This window comes from Dama dama, chromosome 20 (assembly GCF_033118175.1).
Source record: "Dama dama isolate Ldn47 chromosome 20, ASM3311817v1, whole genome shotgun sequence".
NCBI classification, from domain to species: Eukaryota; Metazoa; Chordata; class Mammalia; order Artiodactyla; family Cervidae; genus Dama; species Dama dama.
This window is the reverse complement of record NC_083700.1, coordinates 99,303,621-99,316,337: the sequence shown is the minus strand read 5'-3', so window position 1 is coordinate 99,316,337 and position 12,717 is coordinate 99,303,621. Positions and strand designations below refer to the sequence as shown.

The following is a 12,717-nucleotide window of genomic DNA, read 5'->3' as shown; positions in this document are numbered from 1 at the left end:
TGGGTCTGCCCGTGCTCATTATTGGGGTTCCGGTTCTGTATTGGGGTCCGGGCCGGTTTAGACGCGGGTCTGGGTTGCGGTCTCGGGCCTACGCGGCTCAGCAGCTCTACGAGCGAGAGTGCACGAGGGGAGGGGCGGCGCCGGGGACGCGCACGGCAGGGGCAGGGGCGCGGGCGTGGGCGCGGGCACGCGGCTGGAGCTGGCGCGGGAGCGGCGGAACCGGTGGTGGCGGCGGCGGCAGAGGCGGCGGCTCCAGCTCCGGCTCCGGCTCCAGCTCGGGCGGCGGTGGCGGGAGTGGGATCCGGTGGCGGCGGCGGCGGCAGAAGAGGAGCGGGAGCAGCGGCCCCAGCGGCCTGGGGGGGACATGCGGACCGACGGCCCCTGGATAGGCGGTGAGTGACCCCCGGGCCCCCTTCCAGTTCCCTCCGCATCGGTCCCTTTCCCACTCCCCCGCCCTCTCCCCGCGTTCGCCGAGCTGAGCTGGGGGCGGTCCCGGGGGGCTGGGGGCGCCGCTTAGGCCGGGCCGCGCCCCCACCTGCCGCGCCCGCCGCTTCGGCTAAGCGCCCCCACCAAGCCCGACGGCTCCTCCCCGCGCTACGCCGCGGCAGACGGGCCCCCCCGGCCCCCACCTTCAACCCGCCGCCGGCTGGCTAGCTCCCTGCCGCCCCTCGCCGCCTTCCCCTTTCTCCGCCTCGCCCCCTCCCTCCCGCCGCACCTGAGCCGCAGCCCGCGCCGCCCCCCACCCCCCCCAGCGCAAAGTTTCCCTTTTGCGTCGGGGCTCCCCCTCCCGGGTCCCGCCTCGTCCGCCCCCACCACCGGCGCGGACCCGCTCCGGGGGCGGCCCTCAGCCTCCCACCGCCTCCCCGGCTCCAGGCGGGTCCAGGCCGCGCCCCCGCCCCCGCCGCGCAGACGCCCCCTCCCCGCCGGCGGGGGATCCGCAGCCGCCGCGCCCCCGTCTTGCTCGCGGCCCGGGCGCACGTGCCGTCCCGGGGTGCGCGGGGCGCGAGTTTGGAAACCCCCACTCCCACCCCCCCACGCCCAGGTCGCCGGCGCGGGCTGGGGAGGAGCCGGGCCGGGCTGTACCCGCCCTTCCCGGGTGCAGTGACCCGAAGGCCCTGGGGCGACCTGTCCCGTGAGGACGTGTCCACTCGGACCCGCTCCGGAAAGTTCACTCAGTCGCCGCCCTGCGTCCCGTCCCGTCCCGTGTTGGTGTGCCCCGGTCCTCATCGCTGTGCCCGCGATCCTGTCTCGGCTTATTTCTCCTTTTCCCTCCGTGTTTCCGTCTCTCTACGCCCTTCAAAGCCTCTGTATCTCTGTCTCCCCGTGTCGCGGCCTCCCACTTTCAACCCACTCCACCCCCAAGCAAGCCCGGGGTCTCTCTGCTGTCTGCGACTCCCCCCGGGGTCTCCCTGTTCTCTCTCGCTGGGTCTCTGTGTTCTTTCCCCCGGCTCTCTGTGCTCTTTGCCGGGTCTCTGCGTTCTTTCCCTGGGTCTCTCTGTGCTCTTCCTGGCTTTCTGCTCTCTCTTCCCAGGTCTCTCTGTGCTCCCTCCCCCATCTCTGGATCTCGCTTCCCGGGTCTCTTGTCGAATCTCTTGCCGGTCTCTTGCTGTCTCTGTCTCCCACGGACTGGAATCTCTGCCGCCCCTTTGCAGAGACCCAGACCTCCTCCTCTTTCCTCTGGAATGCTGCCCCTCTGGTTCGTCCACCCCAGGGTGGGGGAGGGGCTAGTTTTTCTCCTCTTTTCAACACCCCCCACCCCCCAGTGCAGGGCCCCCGAGTTGGAACAGGTTGATGGGTGGGTGCCGGGTGCCTGTCTGAGCTGTGAAATGGAAAGGAGGCTGCTGGCAGGAGTTGGGGGGGAGGGTCCTCTGGATTCCCCTGGGGGCCCCGGGGAGCAGGCCCGGGAGTCTGGACTGCGGAAGTGTTGGTGATGAAGACTCCCTTTGGGCTCCCAGAGTGACCTGGTGCGGGATCTGACCAGAGAAGTGCATTGGGGTGGGAGGTCTGGAAAAGGATCCAGGGCTGATGCTTCCAGGGGGATCCTCAATGGTGAAGGATCCCCTGAGAAGGCAGGAGATCTGCTGAGGGATCCTTTGAGAGGCATCAGGCATCCAGTGGGATCCAGAGCAAGGTTCTGTCAGAAAAATCTCAGGAAATTCTATGCTTGGCTCCTTATTAACTCTTGCTTCAGGAAGCAAGAAAATCCCAGTTTTTAACTGATGGTATGAATGAGCCTAGGGCTTCAGGAAGGCGCAGGTGAGCCTCCCCAAGTACCCCCACATCCACAGCCCCAGCCCAGGCCACACACTCACACTCCCCTATTTCCACACTCAGCTCACCCTCCCACCCCCACCTCCACTCCATATCCACTTGTCTCCCCAGTGCCCTCTCACTTGCACACTTGGGCCTGCGCAGCAGCCAGAGGTCCAAAATCTGCTGTGTTTGCACGCCCATGTCCCAGTCTGTGTGCTTGCTTACACTCTCACTGCACCCACCCCTGTGCACAGCCTAGGAAGGGTGTGTGTACATGTGCAGCCTCGTGCATTCTTGTGCACACATCTTCTCGTACATTTTTGCCTGCTCAGTTTCCCCTTGTCATTGGAAACATCTCTGTAGTTCTGTTTGCTTTTCCTCTTCCCTCTTTTTTCCCTTTAAAAAGGAAATAGTTTTCATATTTCCTATTTCATCTTCCTCTCTCCTTCCTCCTGTAGCTCCTGGCCTCCCCTCTGGTCAGCCTTGTGCACATGGTGAGCGTGTGTATGGTGTCCTGGCTTCTAGGAGAGGAGGCTAGGTTTGGGTGCTGGTGAAGCAGTTGGGGAGGGGGTTTCGGGGAGGGGGGCATATGTTACAGTAAGAGCAGCCTGGCTGCCTTACTTGGGAATTGTATTTCTGTGCAGCAAAATGCTGGCCTTTGCTCCCTGTGCTCGCTGCACTCTTGTTCTCATCAGTCCTGACTGTGGAAGTCCAGTACAGTCAGCAGGAGATAGGACCCAGACCTCTTCCTACAGAGGCTGTGACATACACTACAGCCCCTCCACTTTCCAGTTTGAGACCTTGGGGAGATCCTGTTCTCCCTGAGTCTCAGTTTCACCCCCTATAAAATGGAAGAGTCGTCCAACCCTCGCTGGGTGCTAAGGCTGTCGTGGGAATCCCCTGTGTGGCAATGTTATCAGCAGCAGTGGTGATTGCTTCCCGTGTGACTGACTCTGCTGTGTGCTTGGACCAAGCTTGCAGCCAGGGCCCTGCCCTTGAGAAGCTCATGGTCCCTGGGGGAACAGACTGCATCATGAGAATGCAGAGCAACTCAGTAACCTCTTATTGATTGCCGACTGTGTGCCAGACTCTAGGCTAGGCACTTTCAGCTGGGCTGCCATGCTTCCTATGGGACTAACTGCTGTGTCGAAGAGGCAGCCCACTCCTTAGGAACTGCTGAGGTTAAGCCCAGCATCAGCATCACCTGAAGCAGCCGCCATTCTGAACTGAGGTTAGAAGATTGGAGGAGTTCACCACAAGTTCAGAGATCAAGATGAGATGAGTCCCAAAGAAGACCAAGAAAATGAGCTATCTGAATTGGGTTTTGAGGGATGAATAGGAGTTTTCCAATTGAAGAAAAGGCACTCCAAGCAGGGGAAAAAAAAAATTATGTCTAGACACCCAGAAGTCTTATCACTTGTGGTGTGTTCAGAGATAGAGCAAATCTAATGCCCTGTTAAGTAACTATGACTTTACTCTGAGAACACAAAAAGGGAAGCACCAAATAATTAAAGCTTGAATGAGAGGGTGGGGTGTGTGGAATGTGCTGTGATCAGATTCATGTTTCCAGAAGAGGATTCTATGGCTGCGGGAAGTAAATGGAAATAGGATACCCAATGAGAAGGGTGAAGGTAAGTCAGATGAGAGAAAATGGTGGTTTGGTAGCATGGAGCCATTTACAAGGCACACATTTATTAGGACAGGATGATTTATTGGACGTGGGAGTGAGGGAGAGGAAGGGGTCTAGGTTCCTGGGAGTGACTGAATAGGGCTTTCACTGAGCCAGGGACTTGGGCATGAGAGGTGGATTTGGGGAGAGGCAGATAATAAGCTTATGGTTCAACCTTTTGGCCTTGGAGATGCTTGGAGCATTTGAGGGTGGGATGAGGGGGTCTTTTAGGAGGGAGATGTGTGTGAGAATCTGGAGCTCAGGAGAGAGGTCTGAGGAAGTATGAGAGCGTGTTAGAGCTGTGCCCAAGAGAAGACAGCCTCACTAGTAAAAAGTGCAGGCTCTAGTTTCAAACTGCTGGGTTCAAAACCACTTAATAGCAGTGTGACCTTGAACAAGTTGCTTAACATCTCTGAATTCATTTTCCCTTTTGTCAAAATGGATATAACAGAAGTCCATGTCTTGTGCGGTGGTTAGAAGATCGAAGTTAATATGCAGAAAGTGCTTAGAACAGGGCCTGGCATCTAGTAAGGATTGCTGTCTCGGTGTTAGCAGTTCTTATTGTAATAATCATCAAAGCGGGCGATGCAAACCCACCCCATCAGAATCACAGTGGGAAGGGCTTTTAAAACTCTTTGGGCATCTGCTCACCTAAAGTAGCTGCAATTCTGAGCTTTGGTTAGCAGGCTGGAGAGTGCCTAGCCCTCAGCCCTCATGCCATCCCTCGGATCATGTGTGTTGCTCAGGTGTATCTGACCTTCAGGTGGGCTAGTGTGAGAAGACTAGAGAGGGTGAAGCCCTGGGGAAGAGACGTTGGGAATGGGTGGAAAGGGATTCTGAGAAGGGGCGGCCTCAGCGTGTTAGGTCCCGTCTTCCCCACCTGCTCTGGCCGTGGGTGTCAGGTGAGGTGTCTGCCTCTGAGGTCCAGATGTACTTAGACTCTGTCCCCAGTGTTCAGATCTGTGAACAGTGGTTTTGTTCCTTGGCAGTGTTTTAGCTACTTCTGGGGACTGTTCTGGTGCAGCCACAGGGATGCCTGGGAGCTACTTGAGAGAAGTGTCCGTTCTCCTCTAGACTTCAACTTGCTTCTGGTCCTGCTGCCAGGCCGGCTTCCAGACTTGGCAAATGACAGAGAACCCTGCCAGGGGCCAGGCCTGGCTTGGTGCCAAGGCCTGCTCACCTGATCCTGGTCACCAATGCCAATCTCGCTCCTGAGGCCTTTGTGGATGCCAGCTGGTGATTCCTAACTTGGGTCTGGTACCAGCCAGGCCCTTTTTGAGTAGCTTCTCCAGTTGGTCTCCTGGGTGTGCCCAGCAGCCCTGGTTGGTGCTGTGTCTGGGAGCTCTGCAGGTGACCCTGACGGGTGATTCTGATCACTCTCTTAGGTTGTTTTGGGCACTGGTGGTTCCAGGTGCTATACCAGCTCTTCTGGAATCCTGTTTGTGCTTTAGGGTCTTTCCACGTGCAAGGTTTTCTCTGCCTGTTTTGTCTGTCCTCTGACCCATCTCCAGGCCATTTGGGGCATATCCCCCTCTATCCAGGTGTGGCTCCTGCTCAGCTTAGGTCCAAGCACCAGACCCAGTGTTCCTGGTGTGGCCTTGGGTGTGGTCATAGTGCAGCTGGCTTGGGGGACCCTCCCCATTCTCTGCCTCGGACTCTGCCCCAGGGTCCCTGAGCAATGGTGGAGCTGACAGCCTCACGCCTGGCCCTGTGAGGCCCCAGTGGGCATCCCCAGACAAACGGGCCTTTGAGTTTGGGACATGGAAGCTGGTTTGTCTGGCCAGACCCCCCTGGCAGCCTGTGCTGGGAGCAGGGGCCACAGGGGGCTTTGTGGAGAAGCCAGTGGGCTGGGGGCCAGGAGCGTGTGACCGTCCCGAGGCCCAGGCCCTTTGGGCTCTTGGGGGAGGGAGCAGTGGATGTAGGAGAGGCTGTGAGCTTCAGGGTCAGCACGAATGGTCCTGGGCTGGCCAGGCCTGTCCTGGTCAATCAGGATGGGCCTCCGGCCTGCAGACATCACCTGTGTTGCCAAGGTGGTCAGTCTCAAGTGAGGCTGATTCCCAGGTGCCAGCTGTAGGGGGTTGGCCTCGGGGGGTTCCCTGACCCAGTCAGGGTCTGCTGGGGGAGGAGCCAGGATGGAACTGCCATGTGGAGCAGGATCCCTGTGTGCGTGGGGACGTGAGACCGAGGAGAAACCCGTGCAAGGTGCGGCCCGAGTGGCACGGGCAGCAGGGAGATGGTTGCTGAGCAGTGGGGAGGGGGCTGTGAGATCTGTGGGCAGGTCAGACCCCTTCCCCGACCCAGGAGGGGACCCACGCCAGGTAGGGGCTCAATAATGGTTCTAGAAGGATGGGGCCGGGCCCTCTCACTGTGTGTGTGCCAGTGGAAGAGGCATCCAGGAGCACACCTTCATTTTAGAAATTATAGAGCAGCACAGAGTCAAAAATAAACACTGCTTCTGAAGCTTCTTTGAAGGCTCCGTGGATGCTGGCGTGGTTCTTCCCAGGTTGGGCTGTTTTCCGTGAACTCATTCATGTGTCCCTCTGCCCAGTCAGTGTATATTGATGGAGCACCTACTATGCGCTGGCCTTCTACTGGGAGCTGGGGACCTGGAGCTGAACCGACACGCACCAAGCTTATTACGGTTGTGACTCAGCGGCCACTCAGCAATTGTGTAAATAAATAAATCATCACATCTGTGGTCACTGCTCTGAGGCAAGGTCCAAGTGTGTAGCCTGCACATCCTCCCTGAGAAAGTGCTCTTGGCTCTGAGAGCTGAAGGATCACTGGCTAGAACAGGTGGGGAGTGCAGTCCTGGCGGTGGGGCAGGGCACAGGCAAGGCTGAGAGGCTGTAAGAATATGGCACAGGTTGAGGATCAGAAGAGGAAATAAATTGTCAGGCCTGCCGGCTGGCAAGGAACCACAGCCAGATGGGGCTGCAGAGGTGGGTGGGCAGAACTGCTGTGCTGGAAGGTCACGCTAAGGAGTTTGGACACGAGTTTTTCTCCTGAGGTCAGGGACTTGGTCTGTGTTGTTCACGGCTCTATACAGGGTGCCTGGCAGAAAGCCTGGCACATAGTAGGTGCTCAGGAGCCTGGAAGGAGTGAGTGAATGAAGCGAAGAGATGGGCATTTTTACTAAATGGGGATTGTCCTGCTTGAACAGTCCCATAAACTGCTTTTTTCCCACCCCTGCATAAACACATTTTGAGTGTCTTTCTGTGTCAATACATGTTCTGCTGTGGTGCTGTTCTTAATGTTTCCTCATCCTTTTCCCTCTTTCCAGGAAGGAGCGGAGGCCCCGGTGCCCTGCCCTCACTGCCGGTTGTCCAAGAGTGACTGGCGTGAGCAAGCAGAAGCCTGGTGAGTGTCCAGCCAGCTAGGGGCCCTAAGGGCCAGGCTGGGCAGTTCAGATCTAGACTCAGATTGGTGGAGAGCTATGAAAGGATTGTCGCTAAGAGACATGGTGATGCAGTGTGCATGTGGCAGAGAGGTGATGGAGGCCTGGACAAGGAAGGCAGTGGTGGAGGTGGAGAGGAGGGATTTGAGTGCTATTTAGGGAGGCCGAGTAGACAGGACATGGTGAAGGGTTGAATGTGGGACAGGAGGCGGAGGGAGGTGTCGTGGATGGCTCTTGAGTCTCTGGCTGGAGTGGGTGGTGGAGGTGGCTGGGGAATGATATACAGCTTGTCAGCTGCTGTAGGTGTGAAATAGGCTTCTGGGTAACATTGCAGGACTTCCACCAGGATCTCTGTGCTTCCCATTCACCATGTTTCTATAGAAAAGACCGTTCTTGTTGACTGTAGGTTGTGGAAGAAAGAGCAGGATACTCACAAGATCTGGGGTCCATTCTTCCATGTCTCTTTGAAATCGACTTCTCTCTATCTGCTAGAAGCCCAGAGCAGAGTTGCAGGGAATGAAGTTGGAGGGTTTGGTTACAGTTGAAGTGTGTTGGGCCTTGGATGTCAGACTAAAGACTCTTCGCTGAGCGTGATATGAAGGCACTGAAAGTTCTTAATCAAAGAACCTGCATCCACACATTCATCCACCCATTTTCCCATTCATTTGTTCATTCATGAAACATTATCTGCATCTCTAATGTGGGTTAAAAGCAGCAGACAAAGCTGAGGGCCTTGATTGGATATGCGTTTCTGTAAACTGAATGGAGCGCTGGTTTGTGTGCAGGAAGGGTTGGAAGGGAGTGACCAGAGGCAGGAAGCCCACTGAAGACATGGGTGCTGATGAGATCTTCCTAACGTGGTGGTTGTTGGGGTGGAGGCAGGACACATTCAGACGTATTGACCAGCTGCACAGGTGGGATGAGGAAAAGGGAGAATTTGAGGAGGCCTGGCTGGCTTGGGTGGCTGGCCGTGGTGGTGCTCATCGCTGAGGTGGGGACCTGGAGGAGGGGTTGGGGAGGACGGGTTCCAGCCGAGTCTGAGTCCTCTGCAAGCGCCCTGAAGGCAGAGCCCCTGACTGTCTTGTTCATCACCCTGCCTTCTGCCAGGCCCCCCCGGACAGTTCTGCATGATGGCCAGTGAAGAGGTCTGTGGAAGAGATGGGTTTGGCTTAGGGAGGGGGAGGAAATGAGCACATATCGGGCGTCTGCTGGGGGCCAGGCCCTGTGTGTGGTGAGGTGGGCTTTGGGCATCTGTAGAAGATGCAGGGGGAGAAGGCAATGGCACCCCACTCCAGTACTCTTGCCTGGAAAATCCCGTGGACGGAGGAGCCTGGTAGGCTGCAGGCCATGGGGTCGCTAAGAGTCGGACACGACTGAGCGACTTCACTTTCACTTTTCACTTTCACTCATTGGAGAAGGAAATGGCAACCCACGCCAGTGTTCTTGCCTGGAGAATCCCAGAGACGGGGGAGCCTGGTGGGCTGACGTCTATGGGGTCACACAGAGTCAGACACCACTGAAGTGACTTAGCAGCAGCAGCAGCAGCAGAAGATGCAGGGGGAAGGCTGTGTCACTAGTCGGAAAGGTCAGGTGGGGAGGATGGGTATGGGTCACCTGTCCATCCACGGATTATGGGTCTGACCTTCCTGGGAGCCCACTCTCACCAGAAAAGGGGCCTGAACATGGAGCCCTCTGTCCTCTGGGGAGGCCACTTGCTGATGGCATGTGTGAAGGGGTAGGACTGGGGTGTGCTATATGGCTGTGCTTCTGGAGGCAAAACTGACTGAGAGGGGGCAGGCAAGATGCCTTGAGATCCAGAGGCCTAGGTTCAGCTAATGTAAGAGTCAAGCATACCTGGGGTCCTGGGGCCCAGGGTACTCATAGGGACTGGGTTCTGGGGCAGCGGCCAGGGCAGGACCTAGGGGATATCAGGGAACGATTTTGCTGTCTGCATTGGGGTTTCTCAGCCTCAGGACTGTTGACATTTTGGACCAGATAATCCTTAATTTGGGGGAGCTGGCCCGTTAATTGTAGGATGTCCAGCAGCATCCCTCATTTCTTCCTACTGTGTCAGTAGCACTTAACCCCCTCCCCCATCAATCAGAACTGTCTCCCCCCGTCAGACAATCAGAACTGTCTCTAGACATCGCCTGATGTCCCATCATGGGGCAAGATCTCCCTGGATTGAGAAGCACGGGTCTGTGCCACTTTTTGCTCCTTCACTATGCTGTACCAATCTGAAAAACTGAGGAGGGCCATTCAGGGAAGATTCGCAGTGATCAGCCACTGGAGCTGAGTTCTGGTGGGTGAATTGGTGGCTGGGCCAGGAGAAGGCCTTTTTTCCAGTACAGAGAACAATGTGTACAGAGGCCTGGAGGTACCACGTTGGTGAACATTAACCCAGGGGAGGCTCCACTCCCCAAGGAAGGAGGCCAGAGGGCTGGTGGCCTAGGAGTTATAGCTGTTAGGAAGCTGCCTCTGCTGGCCCCTTGGTCTCCTGCCCCCAGTGCTCAGCCTTCGCTGGAGCTTGCACCTCCCCGCGACTCTGGGACAGTCGTCTTGACTCCCCGTCCACTCACAGAGGAGATTGAACTGCTGAGGGCTGCCAGGGGGTCAGGGTCCCAGCTTCCTGGGTAGGGGTGCTGATTCTGGCTGTGCCACTAGACCCTGACCAACTAGCTGGAGGAGCAAAGGCGGCCTGCTGCCGGCCGCCTCCTTTCTCGGGGCCGGGGTCACGGAACGGCTGAGACTGATTTATTCCCGTCTTAATCTGGTGGTTGGTTTGGTGAGAGTTGGAAACACGTTGGTTTTCCCTTCCCAAGTGTAACAAGGCCTGTTTCCGCCTCCGCGGCTGCTGCTGCAGTGCCACGCGATGAAGTGTCCGGGACGTGACAAAAGGGCTCGGTTAGCTGCCTGCCGGTGAGGAGATGAACAGCTCCCGGCGCTGCCCGCCCTCACATTCCTCTTGCCCAGGCGCTGGCCTCTCCCCTTGGCCGGCCGCTCCCTGGGGCCCTGCATACCCCTCTTTCTACTAACATCCATTCAGGGGCCCCAGGCCCCCCTGGGAGCCAGAGTCCTGGCCCAGGGAGGAAGTGGGGAGGAAGCTGTAGGAACAGGTGGTATTTGGAGACTAATTAATATTTGTGAATAATAACACGTGCCCAAGGGAAACAAATCAATCTGTGTTTGCATATTCATGAGGAGGCCTCGGAATGATCCCAGCTGTTCTCCAGCCAGGGAACCCCCCCCCCGCCCCCACCCCACTATGGCTGGTGTCACATGGTCTCCCTGGGGCAGCCCCCATTGAGGCCGGCAAGGGTTGGCTGCATGGAGGTGGCCTGGCCTCTGTTTACAGGCCTGTCCGTGATGTTTGTGTTCGAATCCTGTGGCTTGGTGTGGTGCCTGCTCCTTTCTTTTTCCTCACAGCAGAGATCCCCAAGCTCTTCAATTTCACAAACCAGTACAATTTCCAGAAGGACTTGGAGGCCAGACATGGGGTTAGCAATTCTTATTTTGCCAAAGTAAGGACATTATTAAAAAATAACTGGTATCTCCTATCCCCCATCACTTCCTGTAAGAAAGGACATTTTAACACCAAGGACAAAATTTCAGAATAAAGGACAGTTCTTCCCAAGAAAGGGCAGTTGGCAGCTTTACACTGATGTAGCAAAGAAAAAGGATATATGAAAACCATTCTGAGTGTGGAAAAATGGCATCCAGTGATACTGTACGATAGCATTCAGTACAGAATTGTTTTCCTGCCCAGGTGTGTCACTTGGTAGAACCGATGGTCCGCAGTGCCATCCAGAGATGAGCCGAGTGTGCAAGTGCTCAGGCTTTGTTTTCATCTCGGCTGTGAGAGTCCAGGCCCACCCAGCCATGGGCAGAAGTGGACACTCTGCTCTTAACGCCACTGCACTGAATTCAGAAGGTTCTCGGCTATCCCAGCCAGGCAGGCGTCAGTCCGCCTCCCTACTCCCCTCCTGCCGTCTCCTCACAGGTGACCCTGAGCATTCCGGGGCTGGGGGCAGGGCCAGTGTCTAGACACAGGACCTGGGACTCTGATGGGACTTCAGCGCAGGGCCCTGAAGCTGGGAACGGCCTGCACTGCCTGATACTGGGGTGGGCTCTGTGCCCAGAGTCAGGGCGGAGGCAGCTTGCTCATACCGGGAGCTGGTGAGGGAGAAGCCCTGGCCGGGACAGCCATGTGCTGGCCGGAGTAATTCCCTGAGAACGTGTCTGTATTTTGTGTCCCCATGTTTCCCCATCACTCGAGGTGTCCTCGTGTCCATGGACTGCTGGGAGAAGCTGTCTAGGAGGGAATGTCATCTTTTCAACGTCTTCACCTCCGTCTCTCCTCTTTCTGCATCAGACCAGTGACCTAGGCACTCCAGACCCAGATACACAGGGCAAGCCAGGAGTCCCCACATCAGGGCCAGTTGTCTTTGTACAGTGGCGGTGGACTTATGAGAGGCCCACTTTCTCTGACACCCATGGCCAGAATCTCATCCAGGAGGATACCACATGATATCTGCTCTGGAGTAACACCCCCATGATGGCTGTACTGGGCTTCTGTGACTCAGCAGTAAAGAATCCACCCGCAGTGCTGGAGACTCAGGTTCAATCCCTGCATCAGGAAGATCCCCTGGAGAAGGAAATGGCAACCCACTCCTGGGACTTCTGCCCGGGAAGTCCCACGGACAGAGGAACCTGGTAGGCTACAGTCCATGGGGTCAGAGAAGAATCAGATATGACCAAGTGACGCTGTGGCTGTGCTGGGGACTGACACCCCATGATATTGATAACTGGTGTTATTCCTCTGTGATAATGTACCTCGGTAATGTCCATCGGGCAGCTGCACACCCATGATGTCTGTCCACACTGACATGGCGTCTGGCCAGGACAGCTGCACCTCCATGATGTCTCTGCCTGGGTGATGCACTGCTGTGATTACTGCGCCAAGGCAGCTACAGGGGATTATGGCTCAGTGACCGTTACACTGGGGAGTTACACTCCATGATGGTTGTGCTGGGCTGTACCTCCACAGTGTTGCTCCTCTGTAGCTTCATCACCTCTGCGTCCATGTCAAGAGAGGTGTGTTTGTCTGCACTGGTGGTAGGACAGACAGGTTCACACCTGGACTGCTTGTACAGTACCTGGGAGTGAAACCTCTGTGTACATCGTATTGTTGCACTCCACGATGTCAGTACTAGTCCCCTCTGCCCTGTCCTTTGGTGCAACACGCCGCTGATACATGGACCAAGGGTGCAGGATGGTTTTATCAAGGGCCCATACCCCCATGACAGCCCGGCCCGGCAGTTCACCACCTGATGTCTGCTGGGAAGTTGAACGCTATCGTTGGTTGCAGTGCTGCACGACAATGCCATGGTGATCACGC

The 12,717-nt window shown here is 56.8% G+C and overlaps 1 protein-coding gene across 3 annotated transcripts in view; it reads left to right on the top strand.

Annotated features, from left to right (window-relative positions):
- Positions 1–233: 233 nt before the first annotated feature.
- PTPRF (protein tyrosine phosphatase receptor type F) overlaps positions 234–12,717 on the top strand; it is an 83,559-nt gene continuing 71,075 nt past the window's right edge. For 2 of the 3 annotated variants that reach the window (XM_061122158.1, XM_061122156.1), the window contains exons 1-2: positions 234–392; positions 7,206–7,282. The gene's annotated coding sequence lies outside the window, so the exon portion shown is untranslated. The remainder of the gene's footprint in view (positions 393–7,205; positions 7,283–12,717) is intronic. The other variant, XM_061122157.1, reaches the window with a different exon arrangement.